This window comes from Balaenoptera acutorostrata, chromosome 15 (genome assembly GCF_949987535.1).
Source record: "Balaenoptera acutorostrata chromosome 15, mBalAcu1.1, whole genome shotgun sequence".
Lineage (NCBI taxonomy): Eukaryota > Metazoa > Chordata > Mammalia > Artiodactyla > Balaenopteridae > Balaenoptera > Balaenoptera acutorostrata.
Window position 1 is genome coordinate 33601377 of NC_080078.1, and position 12566 is coordinate 33613942.

Consider the following 12566-nt stretch of genomic DNA (forward strand, 5'->3'; position numbering starts at 1 on the left):
TGGAGACAACAGTTTGGCACTTACTCTCAACATTTTAAATATGCTTATCTTTCCACCGAATTATTCGCGTTCTAGATATCCATCGTGCAAGAAATACCTGAGATGGGCACAGAGATACATGTACTGGGATAATTTTTTTCCAGCATTGCTTGTAAAAGCAAATGAGTGGAAGCAATAGACGAATGGTACAACACAGTATGACGCACACCTACCGTGCAACTGTTAGAAAGAACGAGGTACCTCTAGGTGTCTTTCCTTGGAAAGATCTCTACGGAAGATCTTCAAGAAGTTTCAGGGCACAGATAATCAGTTTTGTATGTGAAAACCAAACCACACCAACCAGAGAACCACAAGCACCTCACAATCTCTTTATGCACGTGTGTGTGTGTGCACACGTGCACATACAGACCTCCACATAGGCATGTGTGGATGTCTGAACACAAATACACATACATACACACATGTGAAATGCATAGAAAAGGATCTGAAAAGATACAAGTCAAGTGGTAAATCTGCTTACATCTAGAGTAATGAGGCAGAAAAGGGAGGTGGGGGGACTTTCAATCTTTACTCTATAAAGATGTGTGTTGTTTGAATTGTCACAAGAATGGATTTGTGCATGACTTTTATAATAAAATTTTAAAAAATTCTTCTGCTGCAATTACTGCCACTACTTCTATTATCTTTGTTCTTACTATGAAGAACTCGGGTTATGTGTTCCTAAGGAGTACTTTTCTAAATGGTGGTAAATTTTCCTGGCTAGTCCATAAAAACCTGCTTAAACACACTACCAAGTTGGAATATTCTAGATACTTACAGCCACAACAAAAACAGGAAGCACACATACCTTGGTAGCTGTACAGGATTCCAGAAACTTAGAACCTCATTTCTGTTTACAACTTCACTTCTTAGAGACAAGGTTTTCAGCTTCCCTGAGCAGAAATGAAAACAAAGCACCAGCCCCAGCATTGCCTCTGGTGCCAAGGCTGCTGAGAAACAGACCCACAGGCAGGAAACCTGAGAATGTTTCCGTAGAAAATAAGGGACAGAATTGGTTTGCAATCTCTGGAGTGTCTGATTCTCAATCCCCCCACTTCCTAGGTGGGGTGGTTTGTCTTTGTACCAGGCCTAGCATATAGTTCAGGGAGATCTTTATGACTTAGCGAATGCATTTCTTGTTTTCTGTTCCTGCTCAAACACCTCTTCCCTGCAGGCCCAATGAGGAAGGGGTTCAGGAGGCACAGAAGATACGTCTCTCCCTTTATTCCCACCCCTCCTACTGTAGTCGCCTCACTGGCTGCTAGTTATGGTCCCACAGAGGGCAAGCCTGCAGCAATGGACAAGCTTTCCCCACTGTGTTGGTCTGCCGTGTGCCGGTCATCAGACCTTCTTCATCTGCCTCTCCAACATCGTGAGTCTCCCAAAGCTGTCCTGGATTTCAGCCTGCAACCCAAACGAAGGCCAAAGAGTCCCAGGACTCTGAAAATGGCTTCCTGGTCTGCCCCTTCCCTGGCCAGGGGAAGGCTAGGGAGCTCATTCCTGCAGAAACACCATGATTGATGCCCATGGTGGTGTTAGTATCCCAGCTCCCAGAAACACATGACCTGGGTTTATATCCAAGATTTGCCACTTGCAGGATCTGTCCATGAGGGCGTGTAAATTAACCACTCTGAGGCTCACTTCTTTTATCTGTAAAAGGGGGCTAATAATACCTCCCTCACAGAACTGCAATGATTCTTAGATTTTTTTTTCTCCCTAATTCACGTAATAATTTTTATCACAGTAAAAGTTTAAAAACAATAGACGGGTTGCATGAAATTAACGACTTAAAATTTTTTTTGACCAAGTTAGTATATTCTCACACACACACACACACACACACAGACACACACACACACATGAGCTCACACACACATACAAACTCATACACACCATCTGCTCTCATCATCATCTCATAAGGGAAAGGGCATTTTGTACCAAAAAGTAAGAAGGACATAATCTCAAAATAAAGGACAGCCCTTCAAATTGATTAAATTTAGGTCTATTAAAATTTTCACTAAATTGCCCTTAATTTTCTCATTTAGCTGCAGTCTGTTGAAAATGTCATTATGGAATCAGATGAATTGGTGGATCTGCATTTGGGAACCACTGAGATAATGAATGTAAAGTGCTTCTTAGCCCAGGCACCAGCACCCCAAGAATCGACCATACACGTTAACTATTGTGGGGATGCTTGAACACGATCAACTGTGACACTCATTAGGTCGGAATAACTAACCTCTTCACCCCCACCAGCTCCTTGCAGCAGAACCAACCAAACACCTTTCTCATTTCTGAGTTCCCTGCACCACGGAGCAGCACGCCTTTCACATGGGAGAGGCTTAATAAAGGTCAGATGGATTGAATTTGCTGGACTCACTTTCCTCAATGACACTGCGGTTGCAGCCTGCTCATTCAAGGCCACCTGAAATGATGGCTCTGATGGACGATTTGGGAGCTCCTTCTGGCTCCTGTGAGGGCACGCAGTATACTGTAGAGTGGGTATACTGTCTTTTGGAGTCTCATTGCTTGGGTGTGAAGTTCTGGTTCTGCCTCATACTTCTATGGTTGTTATGAAATGTCTACGGAGTTATAAATCCTTAAAACCTCAGTTTCATTCAAAGAGGGAATGATGCTAATTTTGCCTTCCTAAATAGGTTGTTAAAAGATAAATGAACACGATACATGTAAGTTCTGAGATTGGTGCCTGCTATCTAGTAACCACTCAATACATATTAGCGACTATAATTATGAATTACTTTTGTGCTCCGTCCCCGACCAGTTGCTGAAAGAGAGATTCCTCTTTTTTTTTTTTTTTTTTGCTAAAAACTACACAAACAAGATAAATAAAATCAATACATTCATGGAACGACTAACTCCAAATGCAGTTTTTTTTTTTGAGAAATTTTTCATATGACATGGCATTAATATGAAAATGTGTAGACATCACCTTTCTGCCCTGGTCTTCTGAGTACACACGTTTTATTTAACCTTGCTAATGAATCAAATGAACACAACCTTTCACATTAGTCTTTGTCAACTAAATTCTTCACCAGCTGGATCTCACAAAATGTCAGGTCTTTTACCGCTTTTTGGAGACCGACTAGGGTTAACACTCGTAAAGAGATTGCTTCTGGCCAGTGTAATATATCTATGTATTGATTATCTATCTATCTATCTATCTATCTATCTATCTATCTATCTATCTCCTCACAAAACCCTGTAAGGTAGGTTTTATAGCCCCAATTTACAGAAGAAGAAACTGAAGCTGCAAGAACTATAACTCCTGTCCTGCTAATAAAGGATGGGGGCAGTGTTTTCAATAAGCTCCGTTGAATTAAAAAAGCAGGAAGTATTCTTTCCATCACCATGCTATACCAGTAGCAGTAGAGACGCTGCTTACAAATCATCATTACCATCATCATCATCATCATCATCATCATCATCATCATCTTATTCATCATTGTTTGCAATATCTAAACCTAGCAAGCACTTCTCTGAAGCATTATTCTTTGTCTATCCAGCTGCAAGATTTCCTCTTCCAGGAATCTATCCTAACCCCAGCTACCTAATTTTATAATATGAGAATTTCCTAGCTTTCTAGTCCCTACTTACTTACGGGAGGAGTAAGTCGCACACCACCCACAGGCTACCTGAAACTCTTCCAAAGAAACAACCCTGCGTCCGTCCTCATTTGCCAATACCTCCCTAACGCTACCCCAGGCAAAAGTGACAAGTTGTAGAGACAGTGTTCTATCGGAGCAGCCAACTGACATTGGGTCAGGAGAGATCCAAGACACACCAGACAGAGCCCCCAACTGAAAAAGACCCAGAGCAAGCAAATACCTTAAGTGCTCACAGGAGCTTTCCTAAAACGATCGGTTCCAGGAGGTGATGCTGAGGGAGAGTGCGAAGTTTGACACTTGAGAGGGTGGGAGTCTGTTTCCAGTGCACAGGACAGAATGTGAGAGCGTGGGACAAGGGACAGTAGGCGGTAGAGACAAAAACAGCTAAGTGGTGGTTTCTCCTAATGAACAAGTGGGTGGAGAGGTCTACTTTGGGAAGCCTCCACACGCCCACCCACTCTCTGTGTTGCGGCTTTCTGGATGGAACTTCGAGCAAATCTGAAGGCAAACGAAGCCTGCAGAAGATTCTATTTTTCCTCAGTAATAAGCTTGGCTGCAGAGTTCTTTGACCCCACAAATGCTCAGAAATATTTATCTTTATGTAACAGGAGTCACCCTCAAACCTCTCTGACTAGAAATGACTTTGCCTCTAACATCTCAAGTCCTGGAATAATCCCTTTTGACCTTAACTGGCCCAAGGTCCTATCCTGGCATGCAGGCAAGAGCTGCCACAGGGATCCTTGGTCCCCAGCAACACTGGCACACCTTCAAAGGCTGGTGATTTTTGGTGGTGACCTAGGAAGGATGTAAGGATTCAAAACAAAACTAGGTTAGTCTGCAAAAATTAGAAGGTCACGTTGCATATGGACCGGATACGGGGTGGAAGACCTTCCTGGTTCTCAAGATCTCCCCTCGACAGATACACAGGCTCTGAAATTCCAAGTCTTATTCCTCAAATTGCAATTCCTCATTATGGGAAACTCACACTCTTACAACCTCATCTGACCTGTGAGCTCAGGTTTTTATATTCCCTGTCTCTGAGCTCCATCCCAAGAACCCACAGTGAAGCTCAGCCCCTTGTCATATTCCACAACACATCCACTTGCAAAAGGCACGTTTGAGTTTAGTAGACATAAAAACTGTACATGCGTAAGGAAGAGAGAGGATAGGAGAAGTGATATTCATCTTAGAATACATGATTCGAGAAGGATCTGCATGTATCACATCCTTGCAAATGACATTTGGCTATTCTACCACCATCAACTACGATTAGACTCTCCTGATTTCAGACTTTCTCAGCCATGTTTGTATTATCTCTTTCCCTTCCCACTGAGAGCCCAAGAGCAAAGTCTTATCCCCACCCCTTTGTCCCAAGTTTCCTTCTCCTTGAAATGTTGACATCAGTTGACCCTGTGCCCCTGAGGGGATCACCGTCTCACCCAAGTTTGCATCAAGCCATTTTTCTAAACCAAAACAGTACTCTCCAGAGGATGATTTACTATGCCCACTGTTAAAAGAAGGGCATCACCTTTACCTGGTTTCAGATAGAATAATCTGACACTCTTTCAGGCACAGTGGCATGTAAGAGAAAAACTACATGTTTCCCTGGCTGGACCTTCTTAGGTAGGTCTGTGGCAGAATTCTTACATGCTCCATAAACATAAGGTCTCCCTTGGCATCATCATTTTGTGCTTTGTTAGGTCTCTTAACTCTTGTATCCCAATTGCCATCACCCTGAACGACCTATTTACTATGATACTTTTTGCACATGGGTGAAGGTTTTGCAGCAGTGGTTGGAAACCACTGCATGAGGAATGATCATGCACCTCAAACCGCTTCCTGCATGTCTCAGTATGAAGGTCCCATCCTTGCTGTTTCAACACACCCCCCCCCAAACAAAATGTTTGCACGTCCTGCTCTTCCTCTATAGACTTGCTTTTTGTTAATAGAAGCATCTCCCTTCCATTTACATAACCTCGAAACCCTAACATCTGCCCTTCACACCTCCCTTTGCTTCTTTGACTAGTCAATCGAGTCCCATATCACATCATTCTTAGCTCTCCCATCTCCCGACTACGAAGTCTCTCGATTTTCCATTGCCGCTGTCCCAGTGCATCCTATTATTCTCCTTAGCCTAGACTAAAACAGAAACAAACAAAACAACAAAAAAAGCTATGTTTTCCTAATTGGTTCCTTTGGTCAGTCTCATTTCTTCCCAAATCACACTCTACACTGATTCCACAGGGAAATTTTAAATATAAAAATCAGGCACGCCCACCTTCTGCTCAAAAGACATCACCGACCCCTCCCACTGTTGAGGGTCTGATAGCAAATGCTTTAATGTGGTCCTGCACCTCTTATCTTGCAACATATCTGGCACTTTCTTTAATGTACCTCCTCCTCCTCCAGATTCTGGTCACCTCGTATCTAGTCTTGTAATTGCGTATGCCCAGTGCATATTAATACCTCTCCAAATATATGTTCTCTGGCTGAAACTGCTTTAATGATATGAGCGTACAAATCCCAGAATACCCAACGTGTAATTAAATAAATAAGCCCAGAATGAGACACGCATCTTTGTATGTTCTGCAGTGTAGAGATGGAGATGAGGAGGAAAGCACCTATGTGTGTTTCACTTTATTCTTCACAGGGGCAGTGCTGGGTACGTACTGATAGCACTGTTACCCACGAGGATGCCGAAACCCAGGCAGGTTATGTAAGCATCCTTACATGGGATGCTTACATAAGGATCCTTAAATGGGACAGCCAGTGTTGAAGTGAGGTCCTTGTCGGTTTACTGCCTATCTCCTGCCTTCCCATCCTTTGCACACTGGCACGCACCTATTCCATGAGAACTTTATTTTCCCTCTTAATGCTTCATCCCCATCAACTTAGAACAGCACCTGACCTATTGTAGCAGAGGCTTGTTAACTATTGGTAGAATCAATGAGAAAACTTGGAGATGACAAGTCCTTCTCCACTTCTACGCCTCTGAAATCTATTGGATGCTCACTAATTGATTGATTGATTCATTCATTCATTCATTCACTCACTCATCAGGTATATCTTGAATGTATCCTCTGTGCCAAGCATGGTGCTGGAGATACAATGATCAACAAAGCAGGAGATGGAATTTGCATTCTAAATTAACATGATATTTGGGGGTCATCTGGTTTAAAAAAAAATTACATTTTGCAACTCTGTGTCAGCATGTGAATCAGCATTTTCGCAATATTCTGCAACAAACTAAAATACTGAAGTGAACTGGATTATGAGGCTAATTGAAAACAATATTACTTATCCATACTCCCCACTTCAAATGTTGGTGTTCATCAAATCAGCCTCATTTTCTCACTCATAGGCTTTATAATAAATATTTCACATTTGAATTTATAAAATTCATCTCCACTCTGCCCCTTTCATCTCTTTTACAAATGGTATTTCATGTAGAATTTCTTTGTAAAAGGGTTTCTACTGGTGTAAATGTATATACATATACATATATTTGAGAACCTCCGGTTTCCTGTGTGACACTCACACTCCAGTGTGAGGCTCTGATTATAGGCTTACCCCCCTACAGAAAAGAAAAAAAAAGAATTAAAAGGGCATGTTCTGAGGCCACAGAGTTTACGCTGTCCTTATACTTCCTTCTTGACAGTGAACTGGATCATAACAAGAACAGAGGAGGCAGATTACCTGGTCCTGAATCTTGGATCTCTTTTGTCACCTGGGTGACTTTTGGCAAGTTATTTATACCTTCTGGGTCATGGGGTTCTCATTTATAAATGGAGACAGCGTGAGTATCTTTTTCACAATTTGGATAACGTGGAATTATATGTGTAAATTGCTTAGTGCAACCCATAAATGCACTATGTATATTAGTGTCATAGCTTCGTGGTGATGATGATGGTGATGATGGTGATGATGGTGATGATGGTGGTGGTGGTACTGGTGTTGGTGGTGATGATGATGATGCTGGTGATGACAGCAGTGTTGGTGATGGGGGTGATGATGATGATGATGGCAGTGGTGATGGTGTTGGTGATGGTGATGATGTTGGTGATGGCAGTGGTGATGGTGATGATGATGGTGATGGTGATGGTAAGTGGTGATGGCGTTGGTGATGATGATGATGCTGATGATGACCGCAGTGTTGGTGACGGTGATGATGACGTTGCCTATGGTGATGGCAGTGGTAGTAGAGCTGGTGATGATGTTGATGATGATGATGATGATGATGATGATGATGATGATGATGATGGCAGTGATGGTGATGGTGTTGGTGATGATGATGGTGATGACAGTGGTGATGGTGTTGGTGACGGTGATCTGGTTATTAATTGTGAACACAGGGTTAAGACAATGCAACTAGCCTCTGTTGGAAAGACAGTCCCATCCTCTCTGGTCAGAAGGAAAGAGGGCCATTCTTTTCCTCTTTTCCAGGAGAACTCTTTGCTAGTTCACTATCCTGCCCTTCTCTCTTATCTCTAGTGCTTCCAGCTAAGGAAGCAACTGGCATCCCTGTCACCACCTTGACTCCCCCCGCTGTCCCTCCTCATAACTGGGCCACAGACATCTCTAAGGAGCCTCTCTTGTACAGCAAGCAGGAGCTGACACCACTGTTCTTCTGGGTAACTCTGGAGGATGTTAATATTTTATGACCTCTTTAGTGAAACACCAAACTCCAGGGTGCTGATACTTCCTCTAATACCACTCAGATTCTCAGCAGGCTTCCACCCTCCCTTTCTCCACCCCCGCCTCTCACCATCCAAGCCATTCCAATATTTTTTTTCCCCGCATAGCCATTGTCCTGTCAAGAGCCACACAATTCCAAGAAACATCATAAAAAAATAGCAAAGCTAAGAAGTATTGAGCCTTTACTGTGTGCTGGTGGTATGCCAAGTATTTTACACTTGTTATCACACTTCGTCTTCCCCAAAACCCAGTCAGGAAGGCGGTCTGACCCTTCCCATTTTAAAGGTGAGGAAACAGGGTGGGAGAAGATAAATAGCCTTTAAATGCACACGCTCAGGCCCTAACTCAGGTCGGTGTGATTTCCTTGGCTCTGATCTTCCACTTTATTGCATAATTCATTCCTAAAAATGGATTTTAAAGCGGAATGTCTGAAAGTTGAACAGTTGCTATAAGGTGGGTCTTTCCCCGTGAAGTAAATGGGATTACAAAATCCCAAACTGTGGTTCAGGCAGATGCTGCCTCCTCCAGGTCCCCATGAGTATCATAAACCACCACAGGGTCTCCCTGTTGCCATGGAAACCCTGGATCCGGGTAGGAAAAGCTCAGGCTTTGACCCAATGCCTGAAGGAGGTCTAGGTGCCTGTGCTTCTCCTTTCCTTCCACACAGCTTGAGTAAAATGGATCTCAGCCAGCAAACATCCTTGGGATTCTATTTTGATTTTTGGTCAAACAAACAACCATACAAACAACTAATTTACTGCCCATTCCATTGGGACTATATCCCCCAGATTTAGAAATACAACTAGGGAACAATAGTTTGAAAAGCAGAAACACGCATATGAAATGAGGGGGAAGGGGTGGAATAAGATATATGTCCATATTTATAGGGTATGATCCCATGTATGTAAATGCAATCTATATCTACAGTTTACACTCTCCATTTCCAAGGGTATCTCCTTCTAGATCAAAATCTATATAGCTAAATAGATACATCTAAAATGTGTTGAGACTACTGGTGACTTTTATTACTTTTTTATTGCTAATCTGTATTAACCAAGTTTTCTCTCATAACCATGGGGTACTTCCGTAATAAGGAAAAGGGAGGTTTCCGCTCCTTCTCCTTCTGTTTCTTTTATTTAAGTGGCCCACGTCACAGAGTGAAAACGCCTCCTCCCCCATCACAGGAAGAACGGGGATGTGATCTACCAGGAATGAACTTGGACATTCTCACTCTCCCAGCCCTCTGGAGAGAGTTGAAAAGTGATTCTAGAAAGAGGCACAGAGCACTCGTGCACGGTTCCTGAGCATTGCCGCTCTCCACGTAAGCCTAATTAGAGCCACCAAGGAAGTTGCTTTCTCATCTCCCCAGGTCTTCTGTGACAGCTTATCATTCCGGTGGCATTTTTGTCGGGAAAACCTCATTTCTATTTTTATTATGAGGACTGCTTGTCTTTACTAGCTCTTTGTACATAGATCAAGACGTTAGGAAGACCTGCGCTTTCCCCAGGCAAATGAGAATTACTAATTTTCTCTCTCTATTAAGGACTGTGCCATCTCCATCCACTGCAACAATATTTATTTCGCATGGTAAGACCACAAGGATCCTGGGACAAGGTTAACCAGTTCAGCACTGACAGCCTCACACTCCAAAGGCTTCTATCATTTACTGCCTTTGCCTGTTTTCAACAGAGAAAGGAGCCATGCAGCTTCACCCTGACCTATGAAAGCAGGATCTTATTTAAAGTATGAAGCCCAAATCCCCACCCTGCTGTTTTCAGCACATTCATGAGACGTACTTTTCTTAAGAGAAGGAAGTAGAGCCAGAGCTCAGACCTTTGGAACCCTATAAAGCCACATGATGTTTGTGTGATGAAGGTGGAAGAATTGGAAAGTTACATCATGTCACCCTTAGCCAAAATCACATCTGATGTTGATAAAAATTTACTTAGTATTAGAGGTTTCTCCATGCTAAGCATTCTAAAAAATGATCTACATATATTATTTTACTTAATCCCCATGCCAAAAATTTTATTCATGCACTCACTCATTCATTCCTTATTTAATTCATATATAAATATTTATAGACTGGTAAATTATGTTCTAAGCTTTGTGAGATGTCCCCAGTATACAGTGATTAGACACACAAACAAGCAAAGAGACAAACAAACAAAACTCAGTCTATTTACTCTGATGGAACTTAAAGTCTACTGGAGAGAGAGATTTTAAAAATCAATTCAAGCAGTTTCTTACACAACTAATGTCCCAGCAATTTCACCCTTGAGCATTTATCCTGGAGAAAGGAAACTTACGTTCACACAAAAACCTGTACATGAAGTTTTATTTATAATAGCTAAGAATAGGAATTCATCCAGATGTCCTTCAACAGATGACTGGTTAAACAAACAGTGGTCCACATCACGGAATACTACTCAGTAATGAAAAGGAACAAAGGGTTGATGTACACAACAGCTTGGATGAATTTTCAAAGAATTATGCTGGGTAAAAAAATTCAACCCCAAAAGGTTATGAAGTATATGATTCCATTTTTGAAATGACTAAATTTAAAAAATGGAGAACAAATTAGTGTTTGTCAAGTGTTAGAAATTGGGGGAGGTGGGGAGGGCAGATGTGGTTATAAAAGGACAAGGGAAAGAATCCTGTACTGACAGAATTTTCCTGGAAGTTGATTGTGGTGATGAACCCGCAAATCCACACGTGTGATACAACTTCATGGAATGAAATACACCTGCCCCACAAACACACACACCAATTAATGCAAGTAAAACTGGGGAAACCTGAAATAACAGCAGCAGATCGTATCAGTGCCAACATCTTGGTTGTGATACTGTATTATAATTTTGCCAAATGTTACCATTAGGGAGAACTGGATAAAAGGTACATGGAATCTCTCAGCATTATTTCTTACAACGGTATGTGACTCCACAATGATCTCAATAAACTCTTCCATTAAAAAATAAATTACACAGTTAATGTGATAAAGGCCAGTTGCGGTCAATGCTATAAAGGAAAAGAACCGAGTTTAACATTTTTAGAAAGAAACTATACATGGTGGGGCCTGGATTTAGACTAAGGGTGAGGAAAGACTTTTTTGGAGAGGTGGCATTTCATTGGGCAACGGAGAGATGTGTAGTTGGTGAGGAGAAAGGTGGGTGGTGAAGAGTTCCAGGAAAGGAAACAGTGTGTGGCAGGGATGGAGAAAGGGTGTGCTTGCTGGGGAGCAGACACAGGAACACCGTGGAGGGAGGGAGTCCAACGTCAGGAGGCTGCAACCCAGGATGAGGGGCCACAGGTGAGTAACTTTCCTAATCCCGTATGAGAACCTAGATTCTACCCTTTCTTCTGTTGCAGGAAAAAGAGGCTCAGACAATCTATGTGAGGTCACACACCTAGGAAGTGTCAGACCTAGCATTCAACATCAACACTACACCAAGTTCACTGTCTCTCCCCCAAAACTCTTTAAACACACACTTGCTGTTCAACCCAGCAATACCACTCCCTAGGGATTTACCCAAGAGAGTTAAAAATGTATATTCATAGAAATACCTAGACATAAAGGTTTATAGCAACTCTTTCATAATCAGCAAAAACTGGAAAGAACCCAAAGATCCTTCAGCTGTTGAATAAACAAACCTATTTGTATCCACAATAGGGTGATACTCAGAAATAACAGAGAAGAATGAACTATCAGTAGACAAAACTGCACGGATGAATCTCGGATTCACTATATGCAGAGAAAGAAGTCGGACTCAAAGGCTACCTACTTAGGACTCCATTTACATGGCTTTCTAGAAAATGCAAAACTAGAAGGACTGAAAAGTGATTGACGATTGCCAGGGCTGGGGCTGGGGACTGGCTACAAACAGACCCCAGGGAACTTTTTTGGGGTGATGGATATGTTTGATATCCTGATGGTGGTGGTGATTATATCACTGTATGTCTTTGTTGAAACTTGCAGAACTGTATGCTAAAAAGGGAAAGTTTTATAAAACAGAAAACTAATAAGAACCTGCTGTATAGCACAGGGAATTCTATTCAATACTCTGTAATGGCCTATATGGGAAAAGAATCTAAAAAACAAAAAAAGAGTGGATATACATATAACTGATTCACTTTGCTGTACACCTGAGACTAACACAACACTGTACGTCAACTATACTCCAATAAAAATTTTTTAAAAATAATAAA

General features: G+C 42.0%; 1 protein-coding gene across 7 annotated transcripts in view; it reads right to left on the bottom strand.

Annotated features, from left to right (window-relative positions):
* The window catches only part of RBFOX1 (RNA binding fox-1 homolog 1), a 1515726-nt gene that overhangs the window by 389560 nt on the left and 1113600 nt on the right, over positions 1–12566 (bottom strand). The gene's annotated exons all lie outside the window — the stretch shown is intronic.